The sequence below is a fragment of the Anolis sagrei genome, chromosome 4, assembly GCF_037176765.1.
Source record: "Anolis sagrei isolate rAnoSag1 chromosome 4, rAnoSag1.mat, whole genome shotgun sequence".
NCBI lineage: Eukaryota > Metazoa > Chordata > Lepidosauria > Squamata > Dactyloidae > Anolis > Anolis sagrei.
The window spans coordinates 81,541,487-81,552,981 of NC_090024.1; the positions used below are offsets into that span (position 1 = coordinate 81,541,487).

The following is an 11,495-nucleotide window of genomic DNA, read 5'->3' on the forward strand; positions in this document are numbered from 1 at the left end:
TTGACTGCACAGATGAAAAACTTTTTATGCACATAAACACAAACTATAACACATCAATTCAAGTGAGCAATGTATGGCCCATACGCATATCCTGGGACTTTTTACAACCTGCAGGCCTTTGTTAAAATTCCAAGAAAATTATAAGTCAGAAAACAGGAGTTCAAGACAGAAAGAAATAACAGGACAAAACTATGTATTTAATTCATTGATAATTTTTAAATATCATATAAAATAATAGCCTTGTTACTTTCAATTTTTCAATATTAAAGAGCTATTTTCGCATTTCCAGTTAAAATATCATTGTCATTTGAAGTACTCGAGGGTGGTCCCACTGAAGAGAAGAGGTAAGTAACAAAGGAGGACACTCACCGAAGGATGGCAGAAAAACCTATTGAGAGTTGGAATCAAATAACTACGCAAATGGCAACTGCAGAGAAAATGTGGTTGGGGTTAAGAAGATGATTCTCTAAAGTTTAAAAGTGACAAGAAAAAATGGTAGCTGCAACTTAACACATCCCTCAGCTTACATGTCTAAGACTAGAAGGAAAAGAAATGGAGAATCTTGCAAAGTTGATGAGAAGAGCAGACTGGCCCCTTCACTTTGGGGAGAAATGGGAATAAAAGTAGGAAAACAAGGAGCAACAAGCTGAAGTGGATTGTTGCACAGCCTCCACGGCTTAGGCTTAACACAAGACTCCATTGCTTATCATCTACAGAAACCCTCGAGAATGTCAACTTCCAGGCTCAATGCAGAAACTGTTTTTCACAGACATCACCCAAAGACAGTTACATGCTGCAGGCACTTAACACCTTCCATTTCAAATGGAATGCAAATTAGGTAAAATATATGCAAACCGGCTGCACCACACAAGCAACAACACAGCTTGAGAAGTTGCCCATCCCTGCAGCACACAGGCAGCATTTGAGGTGGCCCCGTCACTAAAGGGGGGGGGGAGGCACCTGAGCGGCCGATGAATACTGTCTGTTACCATGGCAGCCCGATCTAATTACATGACTGATCAGGGCTGGAGTGAGTGCACTGTAAACCTACACCACTGACATGTCTATACATGATCACATGCACATACACATAAAATACACATACACACACAACACATAAGAGCGCTGTGCAAAAGCCCATCACTATTTCTGTTTTACATTACCCGTGTTATGCAACTCAAGCCTTCCATTCTGCAGGACTGTATGTAACCTCTCAAATATTTTTCGAGAGATAAAAATAATAGTTCTAGAAACATTCCCTCACCCTCTGTCTCTTTTCCCGTTCAATTATCCCTTCCTCATTCATAACCCTTATTCCTAACAGCAATAAAACTAGGTTGGTCCTCACCAGCCAGACAAACAAATTCACATTCACAGATGAAATCTGACTTTGCTGTTAAGAAACTGATATGGATTTCCCAAAGTGACCCGCTATATCGAAACATATTAAGCATGTCAACATATACATACCAGCCAGCACTAAATATTTTAATCACCGACGTAGCGATCATCTCTATGCAGAGGAGAGAACAGGATCTACACATCCAAGGCACGCATCTGCATAAGAGTGTGCCAGTGTGTGTGCCTAAACAATTACACAAAACTATATTATGCACAACATGCCACCTTGTGGGTGCCCTCCTGGATCTCACCGTAGGGGTCCAGGGCAGCTGAGGAGAAAATGTTATTTCGGAGGAGTCCCTATTGCATACCATACGGTAAACAAAATAAAAATAGCTTGTTCTTGTTATCCACATAGTGTGGCATTATATAACAAGCTTTCAATTTGCTCTCTTTTCCATCAGGGCTCCCTGATCCCGTTCCCCTTGCTCGTTTTGACACCCTCCCAAACCATTAATAAATGATCGCTTTGGAGCAGAAGACAACACAATAAATAGATAAATAGATAAGAGATATAGCCTTGGGCGTTCTGAGGTAATAGATAGATAGATAGATAGATAGATAGATAGATAGATAGATAGAGCGAGCCTTGGACATTCTGAGGATGTCCACACTACATTCATTCATACAAAACACTTTTCACAAAATAGCCCAGGACTGAGAGCCCTTCCACACAGCCCTATAATCCAGAATATCAAGGAAACAAACTCAACTATATCTGCTTTGAACTGGGTAATCTGAATAAAACACAGCTGAATAAAACACATTATCTGCTTTGAGCCGGAATATATGGCAGTATGGACTCAGATAACTGAGTTCAAAGGAGATATAGTGAAGGTTTCTACCTTGATATTTTGGGATATAGGGCCTGTCTGGAAGGTCCCTCTGTCCACACTACTGTATGTCCCAGTTCAAAGCAGATACTGTGTAGGTTTTACTCAGCAGTATGGAAGGGGCCTCAGATAACCCAGTTCAAAGCAGATATTGTGCGTTATTCTAGTTTAATATTCTGGGATATAGGGCCTGTCTGGAAGTCCACACTGCCACATATCCCAGGGCCCTTCCACACAGCCCTAGATGCCAGAATATCAAGGCAGAAAACTCACATTATCTGAGTGTGGGGCTCAGATAACCCAGTTCAAAGCAGATAATGTGGGGTTTTCTGCCTCTATATTCTGGGATATAGAGCTGTGTGGAAGGACCATGCCATATATTCCAGTTCAAAGCAGACAATGTGGGGTTTTCTGCCTCGATATTCTGGGATATAGGGCTGAGTGGGAGGACCCTGAGTTCACACTGCCATATATTGCAGTTGAAGGGATTTTCTGCCTTGATATTCTGGGATATAGGGCTGTGTGGAAGGACCCTGCCATATATTCCAGTTCAAAGCAGATAATGTGGGGTTTTCTGCCTTGATATTCTGGGATATAGGGCTGAGTGGAAGGACCCTGAGTTCACACTGCCATATATTCCAGTTAAAGGGATTTTCTGCCTTGATATTCTGGGATATAGGGCTGTGTAGAAGGACCCCCAAAGCTGAAAATGTGGGGTTTTATTCAGCTGTGTGGAAGGGGCTTGAGGAGGAGAAAGAGCCTGGGAAGACACAGACTACACTGAAAAACAGAGCCAGATTCACAACTTTGACACATAAACATAACAACTCTTCCTACAAACCCCCTCCTCACATTGTTGATGCCCCAAAAGAAAAGGAGAAACTGTGTTATCTAATCCCAAATGGGCTTGAAAAGGGAAGAGTGAGGTGGGGGGGGGGGGGGGTTAAGCAAAAGCAAGGGCTGGCTTTCTGAGGGGGCCAAGGTGAGGCCTGACTTCCTTCTTTCCTGCCTGCCTGCCTGCCTGAGGCGGCCTACCTCGTTGCCCAGCAGCGGTCTTGGCCTCCTCTCTCTCTCCCTCTCTCACTCACTCGCTCACCGACTCTTCTTGGCGGAAGCGCCCCGAGGAGTCTCCAGCCGCCCTGGGCCCTGGACGCAGGAGGAGCATAGCGGAGGAGCTGCCGCGGCTGCCTCTGCCTCTGCTGCCGGGCACATCCCAGTCCCAGCGCCGCCTCCTCCTCTCCCTCCTCCTCCCCCTCCCGCTCCTCTCGCGCCTCCTCCCCCTCCCCGCTTCATTCACCCCTCCGGCAGCCTCCCAGCCCCGTATTACTACGACGCGGCGCAGGCAGGCCGGCCCCCGCCCTTGCCGTAGTAGAGAGAGAGAGAGAGAGAGAGACGAGGAAAGGAGGGAGGGGGAGAGAGAGAGAGAGAAGAGGAGGAGGGAGGGCGCGCGCGCTCTCTCCTCGGCCTTGGCGCGCGCCTCTGCCTTGGCCCACAGCGCCGCCGCCGCCTCTCCGGCCAGACACATTCGCTTCGGGACGGGCCCAAGACCAGGAGGAGGAGGAGCAGGCGGGCCTCCTTGCCTGGACTAAGCCTCCCCCTCTCCACATATATAAGCATAATGAGAGGCAGAGAGAAAGAGAAACCTGGGTCCTCGTCTCTCTCTCTCTCTCTCTCGCGAAAGGGCAAAGTGAAAGGAAAGCACCGCTACTACCAAGGCCTCTCTGGCCCCACCAGGCCACCCACAAAACAAGGAGGCACTACCCCTCCTGTACTTTAGGACCAACTTGGGCCTTCCCTCCAGGTGTTTTGGGCTTCAACTCCCACCATTCCTAACAGCCTCAGGCCCCTTCCTTTTCTCCCTCAGCCGCTTAAGCTGAGGGGGCCCGAGGTTGTGAGGAATGGTGGGAGTTGAAGCCCAAAACACCTGGAGAAAAGGCCCAAGTTAGCCCAGGCCTGTTTTAGGGAGACTATGAGGACATGGGTCACCTCTGCACTCCCAACTCCCAAGTAATAATAATAATAATAATACTTTATATACCGCTCTATCTAGTGGGACTCAGCCAAAGTAACAGAGTGACAAACATTCAATGCCAAAGTGTGGAGGATAATAATACTGCAATAATAATAAGGTTCCCTGACTGCCCCCCTCCTTCCTTTGCCTTCTTCCCTTCCTGACTCCCCTGTTTTGACTGGCTTCACTGTGGATAAGGATAAGAATAATAATGCCAAACTAGGTTCCCCCTTTTGCCCCTCTTCGGTTTTGACTGAGTTAAGTGTAAATGATGATGATTATGATAATAATGTTGATTCCTGCCTCGGTTTTGATTGGGTTTAAGTGTGGATTAATAATAATAATGTTGATTCCTGCCCCTGTTTTGATTGGGTTTTAAGTGTGGATTAATATAATAATAATAATGCTGATTCCTGCCCCTGTTTTGATTGGGTTTAAATGTGGATTAATAATAATAATATAGTATCAAGGCTTCCTTTTCCTTCTTCACCTCCCGCCTTCCCACTTTTGACTGGCTTAAATATGGATGATGATGATGAAGATAATGACAATGTTGATTCCTTCCCCAGATTTGACTGGGTTTAAGTGTGGATGAATAATAGTAATAATGCAGTAACATGGCTATCTCTGCCTTCTTGCCTTCCTGCCTCCCCACTTTTAACTGGGATAAGTGTTGTTGATGATGATGATGATGATGATGATGATGATAGTATTGCAGCAGTAACTACATAGTTCTCTAACCAAGGTTTACCTATTTGCTTCCTTCAGTTTTGTCTGGGTATAAGTGTGGATGATGATGGTGGTGGTGATAATAATAATAATGAGAAGGAAGCAACAGCCAGCATAGTGATCTTGTTTGCTGTGTACTAATCTTGTGCATATAATAATAGTACTGCAGCAGTAACAAGATTCCCTAACTGGGGTCCCCTTCCTTGCTTCCCTAACCTGTTTTGACTGGGTTTAAGTGTGGATGATGATGGTGGTGGTAATAATGATAATAAAAAGGGAAGGGGGTAACAGCCAGCATAGTGATCTTGTTTGCTGTGTACTGATCTTGTGTATCTAATAATAATAATAATAATAATAATGCAACACAGTAACAACAAGGTTATCTAATTGGGGTCCCTCTCTTTGCTTCCCTAACCTGTTTTAACTGGGTTTAAGTGTTGATCATGATGATGATGATGGTGATGGTGATGATGATAGTATTGCAGCACTCACAAGGATAAGGTTCTCTAACTGGGGTCTCCCTCTTTGCTTCCCTCCCCACTTTTGACTGGGATAAGTGTGAATGATGATAAGGATAATGCTGTAAGGACAATGTTCTCTAACTGGGGTCCCCCTCTTTGCTTCCCTAACCAGCTCTGACTGGGTTTAAGTTTGAATGATGATGATGATAATGATACTGATAATAATAATAATAATAATAATAATGCTGTAAGGACAATGTTCTCTAACTGGGGTCCCCCTCTTTGCTTCCCTAACCAGTTTTGACTGGGTTTAAGTGTGGATGATGATGATGATGATGATGCAGTAACAACAATGTTATCTAACTCCCTAACCAATTCTGACTGGGTTTAAGTGTGAATGATGGTCATGATAATAATGATAATAATAATAATAATGTAGTAACAACAATGTTCTCTAACTGGGGTTCCCCTCTTTGCTTCCCTAACCAGTTTTGACTGGGTTTAGGTGTTGATGATGATGCATAATAATAATAATAATAATAATAATAATAATAATACAGTAATGACAATGTTCTTTAAGTGGGGTCCCCCTCTTTGCTTCCCTAACCAGTTTTGACTGGGTTTAGGTGTTGATGATAATGCATAATAATAATAATAATGCAGTAACAAGGTTCTCTTTGCCTTCTTCCCCTCCTTCCTCCCCTTTTGACTGGGATAAGTGTGGATAATGATGTTATAATAATAATAAATCACAGCAGTACGACAGGGTTCCCTGGCTCCCCCCCCCCTTTTTTTTTTTTTTTACCATCTTCCCTCCCTCCTCTCCAGTTCAGGATGGGGCAGGAAAAGGGGGGCGATCCTAGAAAAAGAGGGACTTCCAGCTGTAGAGGTGACAGTCCATTGCCTTGCCTGACTCTCCTCTCTCCTTCCTCCTTTCCTTCCCTCCCTCCCTCCTTCTGAAGCAGCCGCCCGTGTGTTTTTCCAGCTGGAAGTCGCTGGAGGTTTTTCATTCGAGGAAGGAATTAAAGGGGGGGGGGGGAGAGAAAGAGAGAGAAGCGAAAGCAGAGGGGGGTTGTTTTACACTTACTGTGTAAAAGTGGGAAAGGAAAGGGGGGGAGGGGGAGTTAGAGGGAGAGAAGAAGGGGAAAGACTCACAGTGTCTCGCCAGCTGATCGCAAAGGGCTGGGGTTTGTTTTCTGAAAATGCTTTTTTTTTTGGAGGGAGGGAGGTATCATATATAATAATTATTCTAATTATTGCTCGTGCCCCCTCCCTGCGAGACGGCTGTTCTCCTTCGGCCCTTGGAGTAGGAGTGATGTCTGCGGTGCAGCTCTCTTCTTCTTCTCTCTCTCTCCTTCCCCAGGACTGTATGCAAATAGGGAAGAGAAGCCAAATATGGAGCAGTTGGCTGCCTCTGCATCGGCTTCAAGGCTTCGACTTCTCCGTGCAAAAGGGGAGGGAAGGAGGGAGGAGAAGGAGGCAACACTTTTGTCAGGCGGCCAAGAGAGCCACACAGATTATAGCAGACGCACAACAGAGCCTGGCGGAACCAGCCTTAACCCTTTCCAGGGGCTGCTCCCTCAGTCTCCAGGAAGGGAAATACTCTGGTGGTTGCTGTTGTTTACTACTACACCCTGGCTTTGGGACTCTCCTCTGCATAGCCACACTTCATTCAGAAATCATTATAGCACACACACCAGAGTTGGAGCAAGCAACTCTGGCCCTTTACAGGTTGACAAAGGGCCCTCTAAATGCATTATTCCAATGATTTCCAAGGGTGCATACATACTGCAAGGTTAAAGCAGTTGGTTAGTGACTGCTTTAACTGCCTATGACTCTGGAATCATAGTTGTGGTTTCATAAGATCTTTAGCGTTCTCTTGCCAAACTACACCTCCCAGGATGCCATTGCATTGAGCCGTGGCAGTTAGTGCTGCCAAACTGAAATAATTCTACAATTTATAGGCAGCTTCCAACAAAGGATTCTCTCCAGGCAGGAAGCAGCCACACCTTGAAGCTGAAAGGTTATTCAGTGCTAAGCAAGGTGCCCAATTGCAACATTCACACCTGCCTCAAACAAGAGTTCTTTCTCCCGCCCTGGACATTCCACAGATATATAAATTCCACTTGCCTAGTTTGCAACAGACCTCACAACCTCTGAGGATGCCTGCCATAGATTTGGGTGAAATCCCCTGCAAACACTCTGAGAAGCACTTTACCCGTTGGGTTGCTCTTTACTTTTGATTTAAAACCCTCCAAATAGATACATCCTCTGCTCATGTCCAGCATTTATTTTTAAAGTTTTAACTATTACATTTGGCCCAGCCATAGATTTTTAAATTCTTGTGTGTTATTGTCTATTTATGAGTTATATAAATTTTATTGTTGATTTTGTTTATTGCTTGTTGTTTTTGATGTGTTGTTGGGCTTGGCCTCATGTAAGCTGCTCCGAGTCCCTCGGGAAGATGGTGGCGGGGTATAAATAAAGTTTTATTATTTATTTATTATTAATGTCAGGAGAGAATGCTTCTTGAACATGGCCATACAGCCCAGAAAACTCACAGCAACCCAGTGATTCCGGCCATGAAAGTCTTCAACAACACAATTTATAGGCACCTCAAGTGTTCACAAAATAGAGCACCCATGCTGTAAACATGCTACGTGTGCTTTCAAATTGCTGGTCAGCATCTAGCAACCTTGTGGATTTCATAGCGTTTTCTTAGGCAAGGAACAGTCAGGAATAGTTTTGCCTCTGAAAATATAGCTTAATCAGCGCTTGGTGTTCACTGGTGGTCTCCCATCCAAGTACTATCCAAAGCCAACCCTGCTTAGCTTCCAAGATCAGACAAGATTCAGTGCATTTGGGATATTAAGGTGCTCACAGACATACTACAGCACCCAAAAGACAGCACACTTGCTACTCGAATAAGTGTGATATTGTGAATATACAATCTGTGTTTAGCATGATCCTATAAGAGGGCAGGGGCCACGGTGGCACAGTAGGTTAAACTGCTAAGTTGCAGAACTTGCTGACCGGAAGGTCAGTGATTCAGATCCATGGGACAGGGTGAGCTCCAGTTGTTAGACCCAGCTCTGCCAACCTAGTATTTCAAAAACATGCAAATGTGAGTAGATCAATAGATACTGCTTTGGCAGGAAGGTAACGGCACTCTGTGCAGTCATGCCGTCCCCATGACCTTGGAGACATATACAGACAACAGGCGGCTCTTCGGCATAGAAATGGAGATGAGCACCACCCCTCAGAGTCAGACTTGACTAGACTTTAATGTCAAAGGAAAACTTTTATGTTTACTATAAGAGGGCATTGCAGAGCCCCAGCAAAATATGTATGTTTAGTCCATGGGAGAAGATGATATTCTCCAGAACAGAAGTGCTTTCTAAGAAAAGATGTAAGCATAAATAACAAGCAAGTAACATATATTGTGTGGGGAAAGGTACTGGTGGTAAAGAACCGACTGCTGAATCATGTTGTGTTACAAAGCCATTGTGTTGAAAAGCCAGTTGCCCATTCAAGGCTGTACTGTTGTTGAAAGGAAGAAAACACAGCCTTGACAACAGAAGATGAGGAATAAAGATGAAGTTTCTTCAAACCAGTGCTGAGGAATCTTATTTAGTTACTGGTACTGCTCTGGTAACTATCACTGAAAGTAAGCCATTGCCAAGAGAGAAGCCTTATAGGAAGCAACTCCTTGTACTGAACTGAGAGAATAGCAGATCGGCATTTTATTTTCTGAAAATGTGTTCTCTCAATCTGACACATTCTATTAGACTCAGCTTTTTTATTTTTTATTATTTCTTGAAGGGGGAAATGCAAGCCTTTAAATTATTAAAAACAGGATAGATGTGATAAAAAGAAGAGTAGGAGAGGAGAAGGAATCTTGCAGTATCTTAACACTAATTGATATATTTTAGCATGAGTCTTTGTGGATTTCAGTCCATTTCCACATTGGCATATGTGCAGCATGGCATAATTAATAGCTATCAGGGAACATGTGCGGTAGAAACATCCTAGGGTACATAATATATTAAAATTTGCTTGTCAACTTCACAACTACAAGTTCTCATTCTCCCCAAGCAGTAGGATTTTGGCTCCCAAGTATGCAAACCTTTGCTCATTCAGAGACAAAACGAAAAGGCACCCATGTGATACCACCCAAGACCTCAGATATACAAGTTCATTTCCAGGACGATTGCAAGGCAATTGTTGCATCATAACAAACCAAGCAATAACCTCAAGAGATGGCAAGTTAACAGGACAGATCAGAAACCCAGAAGGAAATTGCAAAAGTAATGAGATCAGAAGAAAGGAAGATAAACCTTTGCAGTTCAAGCTTCTTCAGTAGGACTAAAGGAAAGTTTCACATCTGTGGAAGAACAGCATAGCAGACCTTATACAAGTAACTTCCAGATCAGACGTCTTCTACACTCTAGAGAAAACAGTAGCAGTGGAGAAGGAAGAGTTGAATAACCAAAGAAAAGCAATTACAAGTAAGCAACCTGTAATTCCACATATGGAAGAATAGCAAGCTAACTTATTTGTCATAGATATAAATATCTGTTTCTAGGAACTTTACTCCACGCATTGAATAAAGCAGACTTCGCCTATGAAAGCTTATGCTAACAACTTCTTTCTTTCATGACCTATAAAGCCCTAAACAGTTCAGGCCCCGCCTATCTACGCGATTGCATCTCCATCTATGAACTCTAAGATCTTCTGGAGAGGCCCTCCTTTCACTCCCACTAATGTCACAAGTACGATTGGTAGGGATGAGAGAGAAGGGTCTTCTCGGTGGTGTCCCCCCGCCTCTGGAATGCCCTTTCAAAGGAAATAAGACGGGCCCCATCCCTCCCCTCCTTTCGTAAGAGCTTGGAGACCTGGTGGTTTCAACAAGCCTTTGAGAATGAGCAGTTCTAGCTCAGCCCCAAACATTGTTGAATATGGCCTTATACTTCCTATCTATTACCCTGGTCATCCCTCTAAAATGCCCTGGAAATGAGCAGCCGCAGACTCGTACCTGCTGTTGTTGTTAGCCTGTTATAGCACTGTAATTAATTCTTGGTTCCCTCATATTTTGAGTTTGCACTAGCCTTGGCCCAACCTTTTAATAACTCTGAACAGGCAGGATTATTTTTTAATATATATGTGTTATTGTGATTATTTTATGCTTATGTTGTTTTGTTAATTTTATGTCATGCTGTTTACTCTGTATGTTTTTGTGATGTTACTTGGAAACCACCCTGAGTCCCCCTCAGCGAGATAGAGCGGTATATAAATAAAGTATGTATGTATATATGTATGTATGTATTTATTTATTTACCAGAGAACCACCAAACTCATTGCAATCAATAAAAGATACAACTTTGAGATCCTGAACTTCCAGAGGAATATTCTCTGACAACAATTAGGACTATAAGATGCCATTGTTAGAGATGGAAAGGCCCTTTAAGAAATCCATGTTTGAAACCATGATCTCCACTAGCACTATAGGGGTTCCTAAAAGAAACATAAGCAAGCCAGGTTAAAGTATACCTGAGTTAAAATTAAGATCCAATGGACAAAAATATGTACTAATTTAATGTCATCAAGAAGTGTATAACTAGAATAAGACCCCAGTCTCCCTGAGATACATTTCTTGCTGGACCAGTTACATTAAACTACAGATATGGCTGGATACCATTAAATTCCCTGACTTCTGGTCCTAGCATACCATTAAAAAGGTAAAGTTTTCCCCTTGACATTAAGTCTAGTCATGTCCAAATCTGGGGGGGGGGGGGTGTTCATCTCCATTTCTATGCTGGAGAGCCAGCGTTCTCTGTAGATGCCTTCTAGGTCATGTGGCCGGCATGACTGCATGGAGCACCGTTACCTTCCCACTGAAGCGGTACCTATTGATCTACTCACATTTGCATGTTTTTGAAATGCTAAGTTACGAGAAAATGGGGCTAACAACATGAGCTCACTCCATCCGCAGATTCGAACCATCAATCTTCTGATCAGCAAGTTCTGCTTAGTGGTTTAAGCAACTGTACTACTGCGGCC

The 11,495-nt window shown here is 43.6% G+C and overlaps 1 protein-coding gene across 7 annotated transcripts in view; it reads right to left on the reverse strand.

Moving 5' to 3' along the window:
- ATXN1 (ataxin 1) overlaps positions 1 to 6,896 on the reverse strand; it is a 267,664-nt gene extending 260,768 nt beyond the window's left edge. For 3 of the 7 annotated variants that reach the window (XM_060774856.2, XM_060774855.2, XM_060774858.2), the window contains exon 1: positions 3,270 to 3,466. The gene's annotated coding sequence lies outside the window, so the exon portion shown is untranslated. Of the gene's footprint in view, positions 1 to 1,470; positions 1,562 to 3,269; positions 3,467 to 6,590 lie in introns of those variants that run through there. The other 4 variants (XM_060774857.2, XM_060774859.2, XM_060774860.2 and 1 more) reach the window with 4 other exon arrangements.
- Between the last annotated feature and the right edge of the window lie 4,599 nt (positions 6,897 to 11,495).